At 43.9% G+C, this 24,188-nt stretch overlaps 1 protein-coding gene across 12 annotated transcripts in view; it reads right to left on the bottom strand.

Annotated features, from left to right (window-relative positions):
* The window catches only part of Enox1 (ecto-NOX disulfide-thiol exchanger 1), a 569,119-nt gene that overhangs the window by 330,754 nt on the left and 214,177 nt on the right, over positions 1-24,188 (bottom strand). For 11 of the 12 annotated variants that reach the window (XM_031363000.1, XM_031362997.1, XM_031362998.1 and 8 more), the window contains one exon: positions 13,999-14,099. The exons of the other annotated variant lie outside the window; for it this stretch is intronic. The gene's annotated coding sequence lies outside the window, so the exon portion shown is untranslated. The remainder of the gene's footprint in view (positions 1-13,998; positions 14,100-24,188) is intronic. 12 annotated transcript variants of the gene reach the window in all.

Here is a 24,188-nt window from a genome sequence, read left to right as displayed (position 1 = left end):
TACTGAGACGGTGTCCCAGTGAAGATGGCGACTGTGGTAATGACTACTTTGTTTTTGTTCCCCCTGTAGCTCTCGGCACTGCTGCTGTGAAGTTGGACAACTGTATCAAAATACTTCACTGAAAATTAATAAGCTCTCAAGTTAAATTATCAAAGACTCCATGAGATGAGCCACTGTATCTCAGAACTAAACTAGGTGGAGTAAGCTGCTGAAAAATCAATGTTTTCTCTATCTTCTCATAATGGCAAGCCACAGTCAAATTGTATTGCTTTTCGCTATCTGGAACCAGCCAGGAGAAAGTTGGTTTGCCTGAACTCTGAGGGCTACGTGGAGGCATCTCTCAGTTCATTCCTAAATGAACATGGAGTCAGAACCCATCTACCAGGTATATATTTAGCTTCTGACGTCCAGCGACTGTGTGTCTTCTCCTTGTGATTAGACACTTTACTCATGTGACTCTTTGTCTGATGCTCTGAATAAAGTTGGCTATTGCATAAGACTTTGGTCTGCCTCATTTATCAGCTCCATTCTCCCAGGCCCCACTATCTCTGGTGATTTGCTATTATTATTTTTATAATGGCCACACTTATTTAACAATGATGTTTATAATCATCTTATAATTTTAAAACCTGCAAAGAACTCTTGTTATGTCCTCTGTCATCCCCAATTCCCTGCATATAGGAGAAATGACATTTGTTTTCTTCAATATGGCTTGTTTTGATTAACATGATTTCCAGTTGTACCCATTTTCCTATAAATATCATGGTTTTATTTTTCTTTATGGCTGTATAAAATTCGATAATGCATTTATCGTATCATATTTCTCTCCTCTGTTAGTGGACATCTAGGCTGATCTTGCCTTCTGTGACTAGGGTGGCAATTAATAAGGATGTATAAGTACCTCTGTGGTGACTTGAAGGTCCCTTGGATATAAACAAGAATGGTGTAGGTAGGTTACACATTCTATTTCCAGTGTTTTGGGAAATTTTCATACTGTTTTCTACAGGCCTTACCCAACTTTATATTTTTATCAGCAGTCACCTGAATCCCTTTTGGTGGAGATGCAAACTTGTGTGGGACCTATGGAAATCCTTCCCCAACAAATGGTTGTCACTTGTTTAATTGGTGTAGCCTTTCTGTTTTGGGGAGAGAGGTTCTTGTTTGTTTTATCTGTATGAGTGTTTTGCCTGCACACACATGTGTACCAGGAGTGTGGACGTCTGAAGAGGGTATCAAGTTCCCTGGAACTGGAGTGACAGATGGCTGTGAGCTATTAGGTGTGTGCTGGGAGCTGAACCCAGTCCAATGGAAGGGCAACAGGTGCTTTTAACTGCTGAGTCATCTCTCTATTCCCTCAGAACAGTTCTTTAAAACATGCTTTTATTAATTCAAGAATATCCCACAACATAATTTGGTCACATTTACTCTCAATTCCTAACTCTTCCCAAACACTCCCCTGTCATCTTACCCATGGAATTTCGTGTTCATCCTCTCCCCCTCCTTTTCCCTCCCTCTCCCTATCTCTCTTTAAACCTAAATGAGTCCAATTTGTACTGACTGGTTAGTCCTGGTTTTGGGGTTCATCCTTGCCTGTGGTTGACATACCAGCTGTTGCACCATTAAAGAAAACTGGCTTTCCCTCTCCCTACAGCTATCAATGCCAATAGCTCCTCAGCAAGGGACGGCCCTTGTGCCCACATCCTTTCTCCCATGGGATTGCGCATGGCTTGAGCTTTTGCAGGTCTTTACATATGTTGTCACAGCTGCTGTGAATTCATAGGAGCATCGGCCCCGTTGTGTCTGGAAAATACACACATGAGTCTACGCAGAAGCCTTTTAATCTAAAAAAGAAAGACATTTTATTTTTTAATGTGTATGGCAGGTCTGCCACATGTATGGGGGTGCCCACAGAGGCCAGAAGAAGGCATCTGATGTGGGTGCTGGGAGCTGAATCAGGTTCCACAGAGAAGCAGCCAGCACTCTTAATTGCTGAGCCAAGTCTCCAGACCCTTTTTGTATGTTTTTGATTCTTCAGGTTTTTTTTTTAGAATCTTTTAAATGTAGCACAATCCCATTTGTCAATCCTTCGGATTACTTCCTGGCCACTGGAGGTCCTTTCAGAAAGTTCTCGCCTATGCCTCTGTATTGAAGTGTTCTTTTCTCATGTTTCTCTCTGGTAATTTCAAACTTTCAGGTCTTATATTAAGCTCTTTGATCAATTTTGAATTGATTTTTGTATAAGGTGGAAACCATGGCTTTGTCTTTATTTTCTTACATTGGAAATCAAGTTTTCCCAGCATCATTTGTTATAGAAGCTATCTTTTCTCTACTGTGTGTTTGTGACAATTTTGTCAAAAAGTATGTGGCCACGGCTCTGCATTTGAGAGTCCTCTGCTCTTTCCCCTGGGTTTACATGTAGCAGTTCTATGTTCTGCTGTGCTGACAGGGGAATGTAAGCAAAGATTGGATATGGTAATATCTCCACTCCCTTTTTAGTTTTGATTTTTTAAAACTCGGGTCTGCTTTCTCTTTTGGTTAGTTTGACTAGGGGTTTGTCAAATTTGTTTATTTTTTCAAAGAGCTAGCTCTTTGCTTGACTAATTCTGTGCATTGTTCTTTTAATCTCTATTTACTAGTTTCTGCCCTCAGTTGTTCTAACATCCATTTAATGCTATAAATTTCCCTTAAAGATAGCATCAGTTTCCCTTAAACATTTTATATGTCAAAATTTTAATATCACATAAAGTCTTTGGAATTTGCATTGCAATTTCCTTTCCAACCATTGTTTAGTTTGAAATATAATTGTAATTTTACAATGTGGGAATACTTAAGATTTTACTATTACTTGCAGAAATAGTGTTGCTGATTTATAGCTTGAGAGAATCACGGTCAAATGGAGCCCTTCTCATCCTTAAATCCAGTACTTTTAGATTGGTTATTTTCATTCACTAGCTAGCCAAGTTTAAGAAAAGATGTTCCATGTGAACTAGAGAAGATGTAATTTTCTGTATCTGTGTGTTCGATGTCTCTGTGCCCCTAAGTAAAGTTTATCACATTTGTACAAACTTTCAAAATGCTTACTTTACAAAGAGCTCAATCAGTAAAAGAAATCAGGACCTCTTCCTATCTTTCCAGCGCTCTATTTCTCTTCTCGGTGCTACCAATCTGTACTTTAATGAGCTTGGAAATCATTGAGCGAAGCTCCTGGACTGTTTTAACTTCCACGTGAAGTCAAGCTTTAGAGTTAGAAAATGTAATTTTATGACAGGTAACTTTTTTCAAGGCTTGTTGTTGATGTTAACAGTCTTAATATGACTCTTTTATGTGTGAGAACTTCGTGCTTGCATTTTTGGTATTATTTGCTTATTTCTTGATATAACTCTTGAAGTTTACTTAATTCTAGATGTAGCCCTTGAAAGTGAGGTTGAACTGAATATGTAATCTGATAGTGTTGTCTAACTGGCGTATTCTCCATATTTACAATTTATATGATTGCTAACATATTTGGCTTTAAGTCTTATCATCTTCCCATCTCCAAAGGACGATTAACCAAATTTAAATGAAATTCCTATGAGTGCTCTGGAAACTATAACGTTCTCAGTCAACAGTGGTTTCAGTAAAATCATGTTACCAGACATGTTTCCATTGAAGATCATCCCCAAATCACATGATATAAAACTCTTAAATTCCATGTGAGAAAAGAATTTTGGCTTCTGTATAAAATGAATAATACACATGTAGTCTCTCAAGGTGATCCTTTCAAAGAAACAAAACTTGTGATATTTCTCATACAAAAGTATATGGAAGGCCCTGGTGGGGACCAGAGATGCTCACAATAATTGAAGGAATGGAAAAAATGACCAGTAAGCAAGGAGGAAAACTGGCCTAAGTTGCATCCTTGTAGTGCTTTCAGGAATTGTGGACTCCATTAGAAACATTCTTCCCACTACACATACATCCTGCATTGGATTTGTCTCTAAGCTTCTTCCAAGGCTGGGGACTAAACCTATGTTTTGTTAGTAAGCAAGCGCTGTACCCCCAACCTACATCACTAGTCCTTTTGTTGAACTGAAATTGCTGTAATGAGAATGGAGCAGAAAAAGAAAGAAGAGAGTAGAGCATAGTATTCCAGTAACCCCCTGTCCTATCCCGCCAGATGGAAAGGCTTGCCTCCGAGGGAGAGCCCCTCTCAATGCCTGCCTATGGAGAGAAGATGGCTTCTGGGAGGAAAGCTATGAGTTTTAGCAATACAGAGCCTTAATTAACAGGAGTACCCTGTGGTCAATGTATATCTACAGCTAAACCCAGTGCTTTCAGAACACTTATCAAATTTATTGTTTATTCTTTTGTCTTATTTCCATTCATTTAATACACTTGAAAGAATGTCAGCTTTTGAAAATCTCTTCTAGTTCCAACTTCTTCCATCTTTCCTTAATACTTTTCTCTGGAATTTTAATGAAAACGATTTCAAGTGTAACTAAACAGTGCACCACAGACTATTCTTCTCACAAAAAGCATGCCACAGTTGAGTCAGAAAACCCCACGGCTCAGGCCAGGTTGACATTGCCTCCAATGTCAACCAGAAAGTAAAGCCAGAAGTTCTGTGCCATTGCATTTTTCACATACACAAAAAAGAAAATCAGACAAGATAATCCTAGAGAAAGACAATTTCTGTGTCTGTCTTTAATAGAACATCCTAGCACCACTGCTTTCAAAAGAGGCATGCCTGTGATAAAAACCAAATTTACAGTTGAGAACTGATAACCCACAAAGCACTTACAGGCCTAGACTGCACCCGGGTTTTCAAATTTTGAGCTCCAAAATGTAAAGGAAAACTTCCTGATAGGATTAGAAAGCTTGTGGCGTTGCAGTGAAACTTTTTCTTTCTAGTTATGAAAATTAAGTCCAAAAGTCTCCCTAAAAACAGAGACTTCCTTTGCCTGTGGGAATACCCTCAGCATGCCACACACTGCACAGCACCAAGGGCCAGGGCATATACCTCTCCGCTATAAAATGCAGTAGTGGAGATACCAAAGGTCTTTGGGGTTTCCGGCACAGGAGTGTGGTTGGGGGGGTTTGCAGTGCATTTTGGTTGCTGTGGCACAAGGTCGTGGACTTAATAAACAACAGGCTGTGAAGTCCAAGATCAAGGAGCTGGCTAACTTGATGCCCGAAGGGGGTGGGGGATGAGGGTAGGGTGGGGGGCTGCTGCTTCCTGTTTCACAGACAGCTGACTTCAGGCTGTGCACTCCCACAGCACAGTGGGGAAGGGCGTGCCCTTGGGACCTTCCCCATTTGTGAGAGGGCTTCTTTCAGAACCAAAGCACACCTCCTAGCCCTACCTCCTAGCAACATCGCTTCAATGGTTAGGATGTCAGCATATGAATTTGGGGAGACAGATTTAGTCTGCAGCAGAGATGAAGATGCACATTTGTCGGACATGGAAATGTGGGAGGAAGAAGGGAACACACACACACACACACACACACAGAGAGAGAGAGAGAGAGAGAGAGAGAGAGAGAGAGAGAGAGGGTTACAGTGTCTGCTGTCTGCCATAAAGATGGTTCTCCTGTGTATGAAGAGAAAGGAGAAGATAACTCGGGGTTAATTAATTACAAAACATTAGTGTATTGTATAGGAATATGTCAGTGAGGGCACTGAGTTCTATACAATGATTTACACACCATGGCTCATGGTCCAGAATCACTAATGGACAGTACCTAGTCTCTCTGCCCCCTCCTTCCAACAGTTAAGGAGTGGTGCACAAAAGACCTTTTGGTCATCTTTTTGCTTGTATTTTTATCTTCATTATAAAGCACAGATTTGTTTCATTTTTTTTTTGTTACTAAAAATGGAACATAGACGAAAACGTGGATTCTGACTGTCCAGAAACCCCCAGTTATCTTCTACACCTCACACTGATTCTGTTTAACAGTCTTCACATCCCTTAGTCACAGGCACACTTTTAAAGACTGTCACAGTCATCTCTCCCCTTCACCTTCTTCCATAGATGACCTCACCAGTTAGCGACTGCAGTGGCTTGACTTAGAAACACATCCCCATTTAAATTACTGTCCAACTGAAACACAAGTGCACAGCCAGGGAGGCTAATTCCCCAGCGCTGCAGACCCAGAGAGACACTCACCTGCTCTGAGCTTCAGCTTCTTTGGCTGAAAATTAATGTTAGCATTAAAAAGAGATGATTGGTGCCAAATGTGGACAAAAGTTAGGCACTTAGTTTGTTAAAATTCTGATAAGATGAGAGGCTGGGTATGCAACTGCTTCTTGGCCTCTTGAAATCTAAACAAGCATCCTGCTTTCCACGGACATGAAGACCACAGCTCCTCTATTCTCTTCCCCTTTGGGGCCAGGGCATGGTCATATTCACAGATGCGTGCATGGTAAAAGCAGACAGAAGTCAACACAGTGAGCTTATTGGCCAAACCACGGTAAGCCTGATCATTATGTGCTGAGGAGCTTGCTAAACACTGGGGGCAGAGCACAAGCACAATAAGAACCACAAGTAACAATAAGCTACCATGGGGACAAAAGTCAAGTTTCCTCAAGTGTCACCTTACGGGGCAGGACTGTGATGTGTGATACTTGGCTCTGGGAAGAAGCTAATGATTGAAAGCACCTGCTGGCCAACGGGAGCCCAGGCAGGGAAAGATGCGTTTGCTTATCTCCACAGAAAAGAACTTAGAGAGAAGAAAGAACTGGTTTTTTTGGATTTGAAACAAGCTTATGGTGAGCCAACTTAAATAGAGTCAGTAATTGGTTTCTTTGAAAAATATTTCTTCTGCCCCTTCAGGGTTTAGAAACCACCCCACCATCACCCATTGGTCTGTCCACTAAATCATTAGCCAGTCCCCCTTGGGGATCCTCCAAAGTCACCTCTCCAGTGACACCCCACTGGCCGTAAGTACCACGGGGTCCACGGGAGGTGAGACTTATCCTCTGAACATATCTCTGTCATCTCAAAGCAATTACAGACAGAATTAAAACAAAGAAAGTAAGACCGTGCACAAAACAGGCCATCTGTACTTGAGTAAGACGACAGCTGTCTCTAAAGGGTCCCCAAGTGGGTGGAGCCCCTGAGTTTTCCCTCACACAGTCTTCAAGGTGATAGTGAAAATAACGCAATTGTCTGCGGGTGCCTTGTCCAGTGGACCTAGGCTGGCCATTGGCTGACTGTCCTGCAACTGAACAATCACATGAGAGCAATCTTTGTCAAGCTTCTGCCTCCTTTCTCATGCCATAGACAGGAGGTCCCCGTAAGGAAAGTTTCAGTGGGGGCGGGAAGAGGGGAGGATCCTAAACTACCCCTGGGACCTGAGGCCTCAGCCCTTGTGAGGACTCACCTGGATAGTAAGGCACTATGAACCAGCCTCTAGTACTACTTTCTGGTAACCAGCAGGAACGGAGGATGAATGAGTGGACGAACTAACTGAATGAATGAGTGAATGAAAATAAATAAATAAATAAATAAATAAATAAATAAATAAATAAAACTGAAGGCACAAGTAGAGCAAGGCCGGAGCTTTTGGAGGGGCTGTTGATGTTTTCCATGTCTGTGCTGTGTGGCAGGGCACAGGCTCTCTGAGGATGGAAAAGGATGCTACGCATATCTCCTCTACAGAGGTAATAGACGTCCAATTGTACATTTTCCTCCTTCTACTTGACTCAGTGAAGGTAGCCACCTTAGCCTGAGCTTCAGGAACCCTGAGAGGTACTGAGAGGGGCATAAGTAACCATAACCAATTTCCAAGTCTCATTCCAGCTCTGCAGCAAATCACCTGCTGGGGTTTCCCCTTCCTCACTGCCCCCATCTCCCAGAGAGCACACAAAACTCCTCCAGCCTCCATCACCACCTCATCCCTGTCTAGGGCCTCCAACTGGGAACCTACCAGCCATGCAGGGCTTCAGATCTTCACAGCCCCTCCTCCAAATGTAACCCCCCAGTCTCATTCCTAGCTCCGGAGCAGATGACCAACTGTGACCTTTCCTTCCCTCGCTGCCCCCATTTCCAGGGGAATAAATGGATCCTGGTGGCACACCCTGCTCTTAAATGACAGGAGACCAAAAAAAAAAAAATTACTTATGTGAAACAAGGTGCTGGATCCTCACTTAAGCAGGTCTTTAAAGTTCCTGCGGTCAGTATTGATGGAGACCCTATAGGATGTAAGCTAATAAATACCGAGCTCCTGGGAATCCAGTGGTGAGGAAGTTCTGGGCCCCCATAGAAACATTGGTTGGAAGAGACCAAACAAAACAAACCCAGGGGCTTATGAGTACAGAAGGGAAGCGTGTGTCACTCTCAGGGCAAGGGAAAGGGTTAGGAGGAACCTGAAGCAACCAATGTCTTTTCTGTATACCTTCAGCTCAGGCACCTCCTGAAGACCCACACCCACAAACTTTGACCTTAACGCGCATGTTCCCCATCTCCTCAGTCTCATTGTTTGTGGTTCAATGGAGAAAAAGAGACAATTTCTTCTAAATAAACCAACTGTAAGCAACAAAAGCTCTCTCACAACTATCCTTATCCCTATGAGCTTAGTGACTTTAACAGAAAGAAACTATCCAGGAAAGAATCAATAAAACACCATACACTCCCCTCCCTCGAGAATCTCTGGACTGGGTTTGCTGGGATCCACTGTCGGAGGGATTCCCAGGAAGCCGGTGCCATCTCCGATACCACCCACTTCCTATCTGAGCTGTCAATGCCTCCTCCTGGGTCTGTTGAGGCTTATTGTTCCTGCAACGCCTGCAGCATTGTTGGCTAAGCTGGCTCAGCCAACCATAAAATCACAGAAGAATCAGCCTGGCGCATCTTCTGGCCTCAGAGCTGACAACAGACAACTGATGTCTTGGAGAAGTTGGCTTAGGCCTGTTCACTGACTGGGAAGTAAGAGGTAATGGAGTCTGATTTTTTTCTTCTAGGAGAGAAGGGTTTTACCACCACTACCACCAACGCCACCTGCTTTTCTGTTTGTTTTTGTCAAGTTTGTTTTCTTAAGGCTCTATCTTCTTTGGTTTCCTTAATAGAAAACAAAGCAAAGACAAAAAAAAGCATAGAGACGAAATCGCAAAAGCCAGAGAGCCCTGTAGGACATAGCAACTTACTACATGCAGCCAGCAAATGACAAGATACCTGTGGAAGAAAAGCAAACTTTAAATATATTCGATAATGATGTGAAGATAAACGCTGTCTCTGATTGAAAAGCGGAACTGATGAAGACATCAAAAAGAAGGAACAGAAAGTGACTGTGCTATATAGCCAGCAGATAAGATCAACGCAGGTAAAGCTGTGGTTCATTTCAGTCACATGGGCCCAAAGGGAATACTTCTGTCTGGAAATCTGGCCTGTAAGAAAACTCAGGACGTTTTACTATCTGAATTGACACCTTTGAGTTAACAACTGTGATCAGCTATTACAAACGATAGCTGCTGAACTCCATCCCAGCTGTTTAAGACGCTCACAAAACCTATAGTAGGGCCAAACGAGAGCAAACCACCAGAAAGGTAGCTCAGAAAGTGGGGGGCTCTGCATGGTCTTGAACCCCAGAAGACACAAGTCAGCTCTGACACTCAGTGCTGCAGCCTATGGCAGATGAATCCTCTAAATTGTGATCACACCCCTGCTCTACATGTGTAGGGAGGGCTGTATGTTCTCCAAGAGACTGGCCAGGGATCACACAGGCCAAATACACCCATGGCAGAAAGGCCAAGGCTTTTGGAGGGAGCCTTTCCAAGGAAGCAAACTATGAAGAAAATATTATCATTTCTTCTTAAATAAATAAATAAATAATAACAAAATTCCTTACAAGTAAAATCATCCCTTGGCCCTCCAGATTCCCCTACTCAAGCCATCTCAGAATTATTTGAGTTTCGAGTCAGAGAATCCTAATTCTAAGTGACAGAAAGATGAGGGGGACTTGTGGGTAGACTTAACTGAGAAATCCGAGGGCCAACGGGTTAGGGTAAGGGTGGACTGAGGTACTTAAATTATGAGAACCATTCTGGACCCCTTCATTCCGCTCTACTCTGCGGAGGACTTGTTTGTATTTATTTTGAGACAGTGTCTCATGTGGCCCAGGTTTGCTTTGAACTCTTTATGTAGTCAAAGATGATTCTTAAACCCCTGATCCTCCTGCACCCTTCTCTCCAGGGCTGGGATTACAAGCTTGGACCACCACACCCAGCCAGCTGCTGCTTTTATAATCAAGTTAAGAGAAAACAGAATGGCTGTAGAATTTATATTAGTTATATCACATCAAAATGTCAGCGATTTAAATTAAAACAACAACCAAAAAAGCAAATCTCTGATAATTCAACAAAGATGGTCTTTGCCCAAGGTTTCCAGGGCCTCCCAGTGATCTGCAGGGGGAGGGAGCAACCCTGAAAATGGTGGGCTGGTGGCAATGTGTTTTTAGCTAACCATTAAGTCCTAAACATAGATAAGAATAGCAGCCTACTGAATGCTAACATTTGGTAAAGGCAATCCACTAGAAGGACTGGTTCTTGTGTTTTACCCCAAAGCTAGTAAAATAACTATGATAATTATTACCATCTGTATCTCCAGTCCATCTCCCCACTTCACCAACATAGAAGGTTCACTTCTTCTATGAAGACAATTCATGCAAAAACAGCCTGGGAATGGTGATGTATGACTTTCTATTTTTAACATAGCTGAAATTTACAATTACTTTAAATACACTGGTTGTCCAAGTAGATTCTAGAGAAGGCTTTTGCACATGTGTGTGTGTGTGTGTGTGTGTGTGCTTTTGTGTATGTTTTAAGCCTCTCAGAAGGCTTTTGCACATGTATGTGTGTTCTGAGCCTCTCAGGTCTCCAATATAAATGATGTCTTTCTATAGTAACCCAGTTCTAGAATTGCAGGTTTCAGGACCACTGTGGGAGCTTGGACTCTAATAACAAAGCCCTTTAGGCTGCTTTGAAGCCCACAGTCATGTCTTCCTTCCAGTTTTAAGAGAAACTAACACTGAACTTGAAGGCTCAGGGTATAAGGCACAATACTGAATTTGTTGTCCACAAATAACAATTGTCCAAATGCAACTAAGTACCCAACTCTAGCTCTGGAAGGACTTGGACTAAACAGGGCCGCCCACCAGACAATACAAGGAGGCAGAGTACAGTTCCTTGTGAGGCATTTCAAGGGTTCTGCCTACACAGCTTTCTTACCTTATACCCTAGTATAGATAAAGTCCACCTAATTTCTGAGATTGGATGGGATAGTACATGCATCTCAAGGTAGCTTGGTGCTACTCAGTCACCACAAGTACACAAGGAAACGGGGCCTTCAGGGTGCCAAGTGACTTCCTCACAATTGCACACTGGATGAATACCACAATAACTTTTTCCTTAAAACCTCTAACATCTCTTTTCAGGATACTGGTGTATGGCAGAGAATCTGTGCTTTGTGTTGCCTTAAGAGAGTTAATTATCTTGGTACAATACACCTTCTGTGATATCACAACAGTAATTTAAACCATTGGCTTGTGCTATTGAGGGCAAGGCTTTCATATCACAAAATACGGCTACTGAATTTTTTTTTTTTTTGGTGAGTCAGATCATAAGTAATCCATCATGGTTAGGGAATAGTCTCCTAGCATAATTCTGTGGGAGTCCAGTACCATCCCTGGAATCCCTGAACTGCAATAGACAAGAGAGCCTTTATATAGCTTATTCAATTATTATTACTATGTGTGTGCCTATATGCTATGTTTGTGGGTGGGAGCCATGGTGAACATAAGGAGATTAAATAGCAAGCAGTTGGTTCTCTCCTTCTAGACTCAGACTCAGACTCAGGCTGTCAGGCTGAGCGGCCAGCTCCTTTACCTATTGAGCCATCTCACAGACTTTAGATGGAAGGTTTTTAATTAAGGTAAAATTAGAGATTTTTTTTAATCTCTCCAAGAAATGCTTTCTCAAATCCTGCTCCAAGTGATCTCACCGAACAGAGCAGAGCTGGCAGTGGTCAAAAATGAGACTCCAGGAAGGAACTATTAAACTATTAACTATTAGGTGTGGGGCTTGTCTTCTTACAACTATGTGGCATGTTTGTTTCATAAGGCTACAGATATTTCAAAGCTATGAAGCATTTTTTTATATACCCAAACCACTTTTATCTAAAAAGGCACATTGTAATGTACTCAGATTTAAGAAGCTGTAATTCCCAATGACTGCATTTGATGGTATCAGGACCATAGTGCACAAGAGCACGTGGCACCCTCACAGCAACTCCAATTACACCCAATGTCCGGATGCCACAGTTGCTGCTCTAGTCTCCCGGGGATCCCCTAAGCTGGATCCTTCTGTGGATACCTCAGGCAGAGCAGGGAAGTGTGGCCAGCACGGATGCCCCTGAGCTATAGAAATGAAGGCATTTCCAGTTAGAGGACATTCACTAAGCACTTCAATTCTTTACACACACACATACACACACACACACACACACACACACACACACACACACACACGCACGCACGCGCACGCACGCACGCACGCACGCACGCACGCACGCACGCACGCACGCACGCACGCACGCACGCACGCACATGCACACACACTCAGTAGCTGTGTTTCGGAAACTGATACCTCCTTGTATTTCAGAGTCTTTCTGGCCTGCGTGAGTGGCCTGTCTCTGCCTTTATCTCTACCCCAGATCCTGATGCCTGAATCTGTCTCCATCCTCTCTCCAATGGGCCAGAGCCCTTCAACCTTGTTGTTCTGGTAGACTTCTGATCTCTCAACAACCCTCTTTGAGGGCTTGGACTTAGGCAAGCAAATGCTTAAAAAGAAAGTGCTGAAGTTCTTATTGACAGCCTCGGTCTTGCTGAGGGAGACTTCTCTGATGTCCTGAAAAAGGGGGGCGGGGCGGGGCATACAAGGGAAGCCACAAGCTGATTCATTTTTGAAAATCCTAGCAGCCACAGAAAAGGGCTCACCTCTAGTCTAGGAGATAAACAACACATCATATCATATTCATTAGCCTGGAGGCTTTTACTGTATTCAAAGAGCCTTCTCCCCTTTACCTGTGCCCTGCTTCCAGCTCCTTCCCTTTGTCCTCTACACAGACTCCCAGGGCCAGCAGAGACTGTGTGGGTTAAGGTTAAGCTCTGGCTGCCCTTCGCCCTCCTCTGTCTTTCTTTCATCTCTACAGCTCCCCTCCCCACACCAATTACTGAGATTGTTCCTGCCTACAGGACCAGCCCAAGTAAGACCTTGGCCACTTCTGGGAATAAATAGAATATACATGATAAAGTTGATATAATACTTTCTGTCTAGGTCATAACTGGATGGTTGTAAACCTTCCAATTACGTGAGGAAGGACCAACCCACGCATAAGACCCACCTGACCTCACACAATCCAGATAAGACTAATGAATAGATGAATCATACCTCAGCCAAATGCTTTTGAAGACTCTCAGCTCTAGAGTAGAAACACACCCTTGGTTAAGGGTGGAGCTCTGTCAGCCACAGGAACTCTATCATAAACTAGTTTAGGAATGTGGTTTTGTCCTGATTTACTCATTCACCATCACCACTGCCACCAAAACAAAACAAAACTAGCCATCTTGTCATACCCAGGAAGCAAAGTTGATTCTGGAGGGTATGATTTTCTATAGACGTCAGAATGGGGGGGCAGAGATGGGACTGGGTGGCGCTGAAATAAATGGAGCAATGTGAGCATTTGATGGCAACCTCACGCGGCCACTGGAACTTAAGCACGAGTGCGAGGCACGCTCAGCAGGAAGGAAGACTCAAACGATGGCGTCACAACTGAAGGCAAACAGTATTTGCTTTAGGACTGGGCAGTCCCTGCTGAGACAACCATGCAGAAGTGGGAAACCGGGTGCTGGGTAGTCTATGCAATCAGAACGCAAGTGCAGTGAGTGCAGGGCTGTCATTATTCTAAGCTACACACAGGAAGGTCAGAGCAGGAGAGCTCTGGTCCCTGTGGCTTGGAACACTCACCGGCTTCTTGGGAGCCAGCTCACTTACAGTGGCTGGTCACTCCTGTCTTGATCTCTGTTGTGGGATTCAGTCCTGCTTCTGGTTTTGCAAATTCCTAGTTCCTGCAAAGAATGAGAAGGAGTGGGATTTAAAGATGCGCAGGACCTTGACCAATCAGAAAGCACAGTATGGGGAAGGCATGGAAATGGGCGCTGAAGGTGGGCATGAGCTTTTGTTGTTGGTCCCTTTCCTCTTTCTAGACCTGGCGCACTGCCAGAAAGTACACAGTACCTATCCAAGTGTACGAAGGTAACTTGTAGGGGGGCGCACAGACGCAATTGCACTTGTCTTCATACTGAGACACTCCTGCATACTCTAGTAAGGTTTTTCACCTCTCCCAAAGTGTACATAGGGTCCACAGACATCCACTCAATCAGAGGGAGCACACGTACGAATAGAGAGCACTGTTACTAAGTTAATAGCATCCTGGGCTGCAAGTTGCCTACATTTGCCTTGAGAGATACCCTTAAGCAGACGTCCATTCCACCGGGAATGCTTTTTTATTTTATTTTAAAGGAGTAAATTTTTCTTTAGCGATTTATCTTTATCTTATGCCCATTGGTGCTCTGCCTGCATGTGCATCTGTGTGATGGTGTTTAATTCCCTGGAATTGGAGTCGTAGACAGTGGTGAGCTGCCACGTGGGTGCTGGGAATGGGACCCGGGTCCTCTGGAAGAACATTCAGTGGTCTTAACAACTGAACCATTTCTCCCGACTTTTTTTTTTTAAGTGACTTCTCTATAGTTCCATACACTTTACGTAGTAATTTAGCATCCATTATCACCTTTGATTTCTATAATGGTTTTGTATCTCTAGTTTCAAAACAGAAAAGAAATTGGTACCCAAAAGACACGTGTGGCCCATGGAAGAACATGTGAAATTGGTTACAAAGGAAGGATGAAAACCCAGGTTCTTCGGTATTTTTTTAACCTTAAAAATGTTTGTTTGTTTTTTATTATCGTGTGTGTGTGTGTGTGTGTGTGTGTGTAATGTGCATATGTATGATGTGTATCGTGTGTGTGATATGCTGGTGAGCAAGTGTCATGGGACACATGTGAAAGTCTGAAGACAATGTTCAGGAGTTAATTCTTCCCGCCCACCTTTCCCTGGGTCCCAAGGATTGAACTCGGAACTTCAGGCTTGAGCAGCGCTTCCTCTGTGCTGACCTACCTTCTCGGCACCTTGAGCCAGGTTTCCTGACTCCCCGCCCCAGGGACATTTTATTACACCAGTGGCACTTCCCCTGTTTTCAGAACCAAGTTCATTATACATTTGGTGAGAATTACAACTTTTCAAGACAGCAGAGCTCCTCCTTACAGAGGAGCTTCACCTGTAAGAAAATGGCTCTTCCTTGCATTTTATCAGGTCAGTCTACCAAGACTTAAATGGTATTAATGATGCCATCCTTATCAGGAGATAGTAAAGTCTTTAAAAGTAAATCTCAGGGCTGAGGAAATAGGCCAGAAGTTAAGAGCAATTCATGTTTTTTGTTTGTTTGTTTGTTTGTTTGTTTTGTATAGGATTTGTGAGTGTGTGTAGGAATGTGTGTGTGGGGGGGAATGTGTGTATGTGTGGGAGTGTGTGTGTTGTGGGAAGGGGGTATTCCTAGCACCCACATGGCAGTTGGTAAGTGTCTATAACTCCAGTTGTAGGGGATCAGATACCCACTTCTGGCTTCTACGAGCTGCTGCATGCATAAACACAGTGTATATGCATAACTTGGGCACATGTGCACATACATACACATGCATGTGTGTGCACACACACTCAAAATAAAATCTAAAAACAGAATAAACCTGAAGTAGACTCAGAATTTGCTAACATTCTAAAGCTTTCATAACTGAGAAGTTAAAAAAACAACATGAAAAAATTTTAACAACAACAACAACAAAATAAAATAATAACAACAACAAGGAAAACAGCCTAAGGTGAGATGCCACAAGAAAGGGTGCCTTAAGAAAGCATGGCTTTGGCTGTGTCCTCGCAGTCATACAGAAGACAGCTGCAACCTGGAGTGCATGTGTCCCTAACCGCGCCTTTTCACCCCCACTTTCTGGGGACCAAACTTTTGCTAATTTCACAGTACTCTTCTGGCACTTCCCCCTATTATGCAAAACATTCTATTTGGACGCGTTGACTTCACTAATTAGTCTATAAATACTTGACTTTTACCCACTGCCTTGGTGAGTGAGATAATTACTGAGGAAAAGGCCAAAGCATTTATGGTCAATCAGATGAGGAGAAAGGGAATATGGTCTTTTAGACGAGGAAAATGTAAAACATTGGGAGGCCAGGCAGAAGCTATTAGCGGGATCAATATCTCCACTAGTACCTTAATAAATCATTGCATCAAACCCTTGACACAGGATGGAGGGAAACCCCAGTCTGCCTCCCCTACGAGTTTCTAAATTGGAGAATAAAACTCCATTTCAATGACAAAAACCTTATTGGTATACACAGAATATGACAAGTTCCTGGAGCAGTCTCTGAGTCCCGGGTGTATAAAGTGCAGTGCATCATCAGTGAGGGAAGGAAAGCAGAAAGACAAAGAGTGCAGCCCTCCTCAGGGCTGTACTTCCTAATTTGCAACTGGTAAATATGCATGAATCTGCTCCACTGCAGCTCTGGATGACAGACTGCTTTCTGGAGATAGCACAGAGCCTGGAAAGCAAAGCAGAGGATGGCTTGGAGTCACAACTGGCTTCCTCAGCCAACTAATAGTTCTCAATCTTTCTACCCCCCTCCACTTATGTTTCTTAAATTATTGCCCTCTGGGTACACCATTTCCTAAGACGAAAAGCACTTTGGCAGCGGTGGAGACTCACTGTATGGCACCAAGTGTCCCGACTTGAGTTCTCCCTGCATCAGGAGAGGTGAACAACAATAAATCTCTCTAACCTTTTGATCATTCCCATACTCTCTGATGGTCCCAGGAAAAGATGCTAACAATTAAAACAAATTTCTGGACTTGCCGTTCTGATTTTCTATTTGTCTTTTCTTACATGGAGTAAAAACCAAATTACCATTTGGCAGAGTGTTACCATACAAATCAGCCAATCCCTTGGGGTGTTGTACATCCTTAGTTACTGAGACAGCATGGGGCAGACACACAATATTTTGACTCCCTTTTGCTTTGTACTTGCAGTGCTTAATTGGAATAGTTTTTCTTGGGAGTTCAATTTACTGTGGCTCTCCCTCAGCTTGGGAAGTAAGAGCTCTGGTCCTAAGGTGCGTTTAAAAGACTTGCAGCTTCCTAACAACTTGCAGTGTTCATTTGTGATTAATTAAGGCTTTTTTTTTTAGTTGAACAAATATTTTCAAGCACTTAAATATTAGGCAAGCTTGATGATAATTATATGTTTTTAAAAGTGTCCAGAAGTGTCTAACATCAGAAAAGCCCGACAATTTTAAGAAAGGCAAACACACCTCAAAAGTTAATGAGCTGAAGATCTGGCTTGTGATAGAAAGGGTGATGAACAGAACGGCCACCTATGCTGATGTGTCAATGGGGGAGGGCATGGTAGAATTCCAAAAGACATCTCTATTACTAGACTGTCTGGGAAGGACTCACAGGAGGGAGGTGGTTAGAAAACTGGCTGCTTGGGATTTGAGGAGCTAAGGGGAGAAAGGGACATATACTCCAATCAGTACAAGAAGCTTGTTGGAAGCACATAGCCCAAATAAGAGAGAACTGACAACACAGATGAGGGGTGGATCCTCTCCGACAGCCAGGACAGTGGCAGGACCTTCTGAGCCTCAAGCCTCAAACCTCTTTTTTAGGATGGAAGCAACACAGAGAGTCATATGAATGCTTATCCCAGCTCCACGCCCCTGAACAGGCAGTGGAGTCAAATGAGATTTCACTTGTGACCAAGAGAAGATTTGGGGTGGGAGTGGGTGCTTCCCTAAATGAGTCTGCGGCTCACAAGATGCCTGCTTATCATGGGAAGAGGCCTTCAGAAGAGCAAGAAGCAAGTCACACCTTCAGGGAAGGGATTCCAGCGGGATGGTTATTTTGGGACGAGAACTCCCTAGCAAGAGCAGGGATGACTATGTAGACAAGCTCTCTTGCGTGGGAGGAGACACCGTAGAGAAGAAGGGATCCTTGCTCCTTTTCAGGTGCAGCACCCAGCCTGCCTCATCCATCACTGGGAATGGCTGCATCCCAAGTCACTTCACAGCCAAGCACCTGCTGGCTTTGGCAGCCTTAAGGACAAGGCTGAAAGCCCAAGTCTTGTTTTGCGGCTAGAGGTGGGAAATCAAGAATGGCGAGAAGAATCCATGGCGACAGACGTAAACTAGTCAGCCCTGGCATTCATCTCATCGACATTCTCTCTATCTCCCTCATTATACAGTTCAGGACAATTGAGGTCAGGTACCCCACTGCAGTATATCAGGAGAAGTTAAGCTGGAGGTGCTGGGAGGAGACACCCCCACCCCTGTGAGAACTGCATGTGTGCCATGCTGCTTGGGCCATTCTGGGTGCTGGGAAACCAGCCTGGAACTGAACTGCCCAGAAGAGCACTCAAAGAGCCTACAAAATATCTTCTGCCAGGTGATCGGCTCAGTATGAAGTTTGCTCTGACATCGTCCTGCATAAGTGCCTTTCTGAAAACTGTGAAACTTTTAGCACAAAGACCACCGACTAATGGACTGATGATAACGTTTGACCAGCAAGAGGAACTCTTCAGTTTCACTATTCCTCTGGGTGTCCTTGTTCGTGCAGCAGTTAATTTGAAAACGATTAGCAGGCTGCTCGCTTCCTTGAGGCATGGCAAGGCTGGACCAGCATCTCAGCCCTGTGCTCGGAGGGAGCCAGGATGTTTCTGGAATGGATCAAGGCTTGTGCTGGTGTCAGGGACGGCTCACTGCTTTCCTGCCAGACCACGATGAATCAGCCACCCACTTGCCCTAGCTACTTCTGCAGACTTCCCTCGACTTACTGCTGCCTCTGTGATAGGGAGGCACTTCTAACTTTTCATCTGACATGAGCGGGACCATTCATTATATTCTCTCCGCACCCACGTTTATATGAGCATTAAAGTAATGATGGCCGCATAATTTAGATAGGAAGCCAAACAAAAGATACAGTGATTAATGAGTGATATACTTTTATATGAAAGCTCCTATAGCTAGCAGACTTCTTTTCAGTAGCCAGCCAACAGGGTCTTTAGGACTGACATTTCTTTTGATAAAAGGTTTTTTCCTTTTTTTTTTAACCACTTACATCCTCTCCGCACATGAGAACACTATTCCTTCTTTCACCCTCTGACTTATGCCCTTATCCCTCTAAACCACTTGGCTTCTAGAACCAAAGGGTGCCACACAAGGGGTAAAAATCTGATACCAGGGGCTTTTGCCAGCGCATTGCACTTCCCTCTGAGCTAAGGCTGGAACTCACTCACATCTAGTGTGCTGGCCAGAGCCTGCTAGAACAAGGGCACAGTCAGTGGTTCTCAATGAGACATGCCCTCTGGCCTGCTGACCCCTCCAGTGTGCAAAGGACATGGGTCACAAAATAGCCCCTCCAAACACAAGCACTCTTATTGAAGTCCCCCCTAGTCCCCTCCCCCCACCCCCACTGATTTTCAGTGCTAGGTCTCTTCTGGTAGGGTTTTGTTTTGTTTTGTCTTGTTTTGTTTTCTAACTTTGGCTCATTACAAACAGGACTTGAACCTAGTATTCTACACACAGCTTTACGTTATGCAGGGCAGGGATGACAGTAGGCAATTTACAGGCCAACCAAACTCAGTGGATGGATCTCATGGAAATGAGCACTCACTTAAAACATGCTGCTGCTGCTGCTTGCCAGGGGCATGCGAACTACCCCAACCCCATGTAACTAACATGCGAACTACCCCAACCCCATGTAACTAAACCATGGACAACACTGCATGGATCCTAACTATAGAGAACATGTGGGTTGACACCACAGCCTCACATGAGTTGGCACGGAGGAGGCGGGGGGGACAGAACAGTAGAGAAGGAACCACACCTACCTACCCAGCAGAGCAACATGGGAGGGACCATCCAGTGAATACGAGCCTAGCAAAACACAGCTTGGATCCAGGCTTTAACCAAGAAGTTTGATATCCAATAGAAATCATAACATCCTACGAGTAGGGACAGGATAATTGCTAACTAGCTTTTAAGAAACACTAGCATAAAGTGTCCACAGTAAGAGTGTCAAGCATGCCCTAGGGCTTTTCTTAGAAGTACTACATGACAGAACCAGAAATTTTAACTAATTAAAAAAAAAATAAAACCTGCCAAGAAGTTTCATTTCCACCAGCTCCACCTTCCAAAGATTCAACATAAACAATATTATGTTCAGCCATATGCATGTAAACATGCAGGTTCAGTCATGTGCATACAAACATACATAAATGTATACTTGGGAGTGTGCCTATCTGCTTGTACCTGTTTAAGCTCTTCGGAAGCATTTCTTATTCCACTTAAGTGTGCTTACACTACGTAGAATATGTCTGCACCATTGCTCTTTACTACGGGCACAGACTAGCTTGTTTTGCTTAGCGGCTGGCTGTTGAGTTTAAATATGAAACACCTCCGATAGACTCTTGACTTGAAGGCTTGGATCACAGATGATGGACCTGAGGGGAGTGTCAGCATGCCGATGGCTGTGATTTAATTAATGGATCCCTGGAACCACGGATTCAGATGATGGCATCATTAGGGCAGAGTAAAGTAGGAGGTGAGGAAACAGGTCACTAGGGGGCATACCCTGAAAAGCTACATCTTGATCCCTGTCTTTTCTCTTCTTTCTGCCTCCCAAATGCCATGAGATGTCTGCTTCTCCATCACTTGCTCCATGCTCCACCATGATGAACTGCCTTATCACAGGCCCCACAGGGATGGGTTCAGACAACCACAGACTAAAACATCCAAAAACTTGAGTCAAAATAAATCATTCTTCCTTTTAAATTATTTCTTAAAAAAAATGTATCATAGCAGGGAAAGTCTCACTAATACAATGCTACACCATGTCATGCTGAAAAGATACACTATTATCATCTGTATTCCTACTGGTACACTTTGATATTTCTTCCAAGTCTTGACTATTACAAAACACATGCAAAATGCTTTAGCACAGTTACAGCTCTAGTGTTAGGATAAATGCAACTAAAGTGCATTCATTTTCCCAATATGCATTCCTTCCAAAATTGTGGCAGATTATTTTTAACTGGTATCAAAAATATGTGTACAACTGTATATCGAGTGTATATGCAACTATAACATGAGTGCATTGCCACTGGAGGCCAGAAGAGGGCGCTGTATCTATGTGAATGGAAGTTACATATGGTTGTGAGCCATCTGGGTGCTGGCAATGGAATCTGGGTTCTCCACAAGAACAGCAGGAGGCTCTTAATCACTGAGATTACACCAATAGTTTAAACTGTCATCAGATGACAACTGAAAAGGCTGCCTTTTAAATTGCAATCTTTTTTTAAACATTATTAATAAGGCAATGCTTATCAAAAAGTAGCTTTCCTTTGAATTATGCATTAATACTCTTGTTTTCTCCTGTTGGGCTGATGGATCTTGTCAGTTGATACATCTAAGACTCCTTTCAAAGAAATCTAGCCATCATCTGTTTCAGGTACTACAAAGTATTTTTCTTTTTTTTTTCTTTTTTTTTTAATGATTTATTTATTTATTTTATGTGTATGAGTACACTGAAACTGTACAGATAGCCGTGAGCTTGCTCTGCCCCCCCCCCGCTCGCTCTGTCATAATTCACTATAGCTGTCTTCAGACACACCAGAAGAGGACGTCAGATCTCAATATGGATGGTTGTGAGCCACCATGTGGTTGCTGGGATCCGAACTCAGGACCTTTGGAAGAGCAGTCAGTGCTCTTACCCGCTGAGCCATCTCGCTAGCCCCAAAGTATTTTTCTTAATTTCCACCTGGCTAAAGCTTGTTTTGGTTGGGAGTGGAGACAGTCATCTAGAATGAGAGGTATTTTATTTGTGTGAATGCATGTTTGTGTTCAAGGCATGTGTGTGGTATAGGTGCACACATGTACATGTGACCATGCAGGCATATGGGTGTGCACACATGAATATAAGCTGAGGCAAGAGGAAGATTTCTGACATCTATTCATTCATGTGAGACAGGGTTTCTTATCATAAATGGAGCCAGGCTGGTGGTGACCAGCAAGCTGCAGAGTCCCTGCTTCTGCCTCCTACTGTGCTAGGCTTCCAAGGGAAACATGACCACATGCAGCTTTTTTATGTGGATGGAAACCCAGGTCTTCATGCTTGCTTGCCTACTGAGCTACTTTGTGAGCCGCTTACAGGCAATTTAAAGAATGCATCAGTTCCTGTAGAACATATTAGCCTGAACCCAGTCACGATGTGCTCTGACCAGGGATTATGTGTGTCTTATGTAACATGGCCAGCAGAACTCAGTAGTGAATGTCTCTTACTTTTTATAGAGTCGCAGCACCCTCTGTAGAGTGACCCCCCCATCCCCACTTGTTGCAGTGTGTCTATCTGTAAGTCCCTCAAAAGTTACCAAGCCCTATCTTGTTCTTATTTATTTCCTTGCTTCCCTTCCAAGTGTGTGACCCAAGGGCAGCTCTCGCAATTACTGTTTTATTGTAAAAGAGTCCATCCAGCAAGACCCTAGGGTTACCTTTGTATCTTCACAAGGAATTAGCCAGGCCTTCTATTTTAGGGTTCAGTTTACTAGCACTATCACTTACTGGCTCTGCTCTGTGCAGCACCCTCATCATACCAGCCATTAGCATGCAAAGAAGGCCAGGGAACCAGCCCAGGTAGCAAGGAGCTCTCCTGCTCCGGGCCTGAGGGCAGGTGAGTTGTATAGCTGGTCTTACAGAAAGGCTGCAAGTTTCAGATTCCAACTGTCTCCCTGGTAAGTGCTTCCCCTGTGGCCTCACGGTCTTCAGCCACAGGATGGTGATAGGCCCAGGTGACAGAGAACTCAAAGCAGCAGCGTGGTAGGTGATAAAGTTATGTAGAGAGAAACCCCTGAGAGGCACATATGAGCTTCAAATAAATGTAGTCCATCAGCATGATAATCACAGATACAAACGTCAGCTTAATAATCACAGATACGGACAACAACATGGATTAGAATGGGATGTTGTCCAACAGGCCTTATGGCAGACACGGATGTACTACAGGCCATGGAAAAGGGCCCTGAAGAAGCAGACAAGAGACACAGGAGGGAGTTGACAAGGTAGGAATAAGAGGCTTTAAGTAAGCAAAGATTGGCATGGGTGTGCCCTTAAAGAGAGAAGAATGCCAACAGAAACACTGTGAGCTCTAAGCTTCCCTGAGTACCTCAGGACAGAAGGAGCTGTCCTTACAAGTGTATGTGGCCAAGAAGTTAACCTCAGAGGCTCTCTGCTCCTTGAAATAAGACAGTGCTTTTCTTGCCTCTCAGGGAGGAAATGAAATCAGCTGCTGCTCTCAGAACAGCTAATCCCGAACTCATAAAGGAATGCTGCTCCATGAAGTGTATCCATGGAATGTTTGAAAAGCCTGTCTCACAGGAACAGTCCTACAGAGGATGGAGAACCCTGCAGGCTGCTCACTGCAGACCCTCATCCCACCAGGAATGAGTGTGGTCCTGATGCTGCTATAGATGCAGTGCTTCGCACAGGCATCCTATGATGCTACCAGAGGCTCTGCGGTGAGGGGGCAACAGGTGAGTGCAGAACAAAATCTCCACTCTCTCCATTCTCCCAGAGCTTTCACTTCAGCATTGGCCAAGAGGCTTAGGGGAAGAGACTGGGGTACAGCCTAGAACTCTGTGTGGGTGACTAAGATTGCTTCAGTGGGTGCCAGCAAGAAGACAGGAGAGGTCATTGTCCTAGGGTCAGGCAGTTCTCTGAGGAAGTCAAAAGCTAGACTGGTGGCTTAGATGAGATCACCCAGCAGAGAAACACACAAGAGCAGAAGGCTGAGGCTGGACAAGGAACAGAGGAGGTCAGCCAAGCTGGAGCAGAGCAAGTGAAGGTAAATTCACTCCTGACTGAAAACACTCCAGTTTTAATTGTGAGCCCTTCTTGGTATGTGCTAAGAGAAGCTTGGCCAGTCCCCTGCTCCTGGCTCTATAGCCTGGAGATCTCTCTCTCTCTCCCCTCCCCTCCCCTCCCCTCCC

Source organism: Mastomys coucha, unplaced genomic scaffold (assembly GCF_008632895.1).
Source record: "Mastomys coucha isolate ucsf_1 unplaced genomic scaffold, UCSF_Mcou_1 pScaffold9, whole genome shotgun sequence".
NCBI lineage: Eukaryota > Metazoa > Chordata > Mammalia > Rodentia > Muridae > Mastomys > Mastomys coucha.
This window is presented reverse-complemented; position numbering and strand designations above follow the sequence as displayed.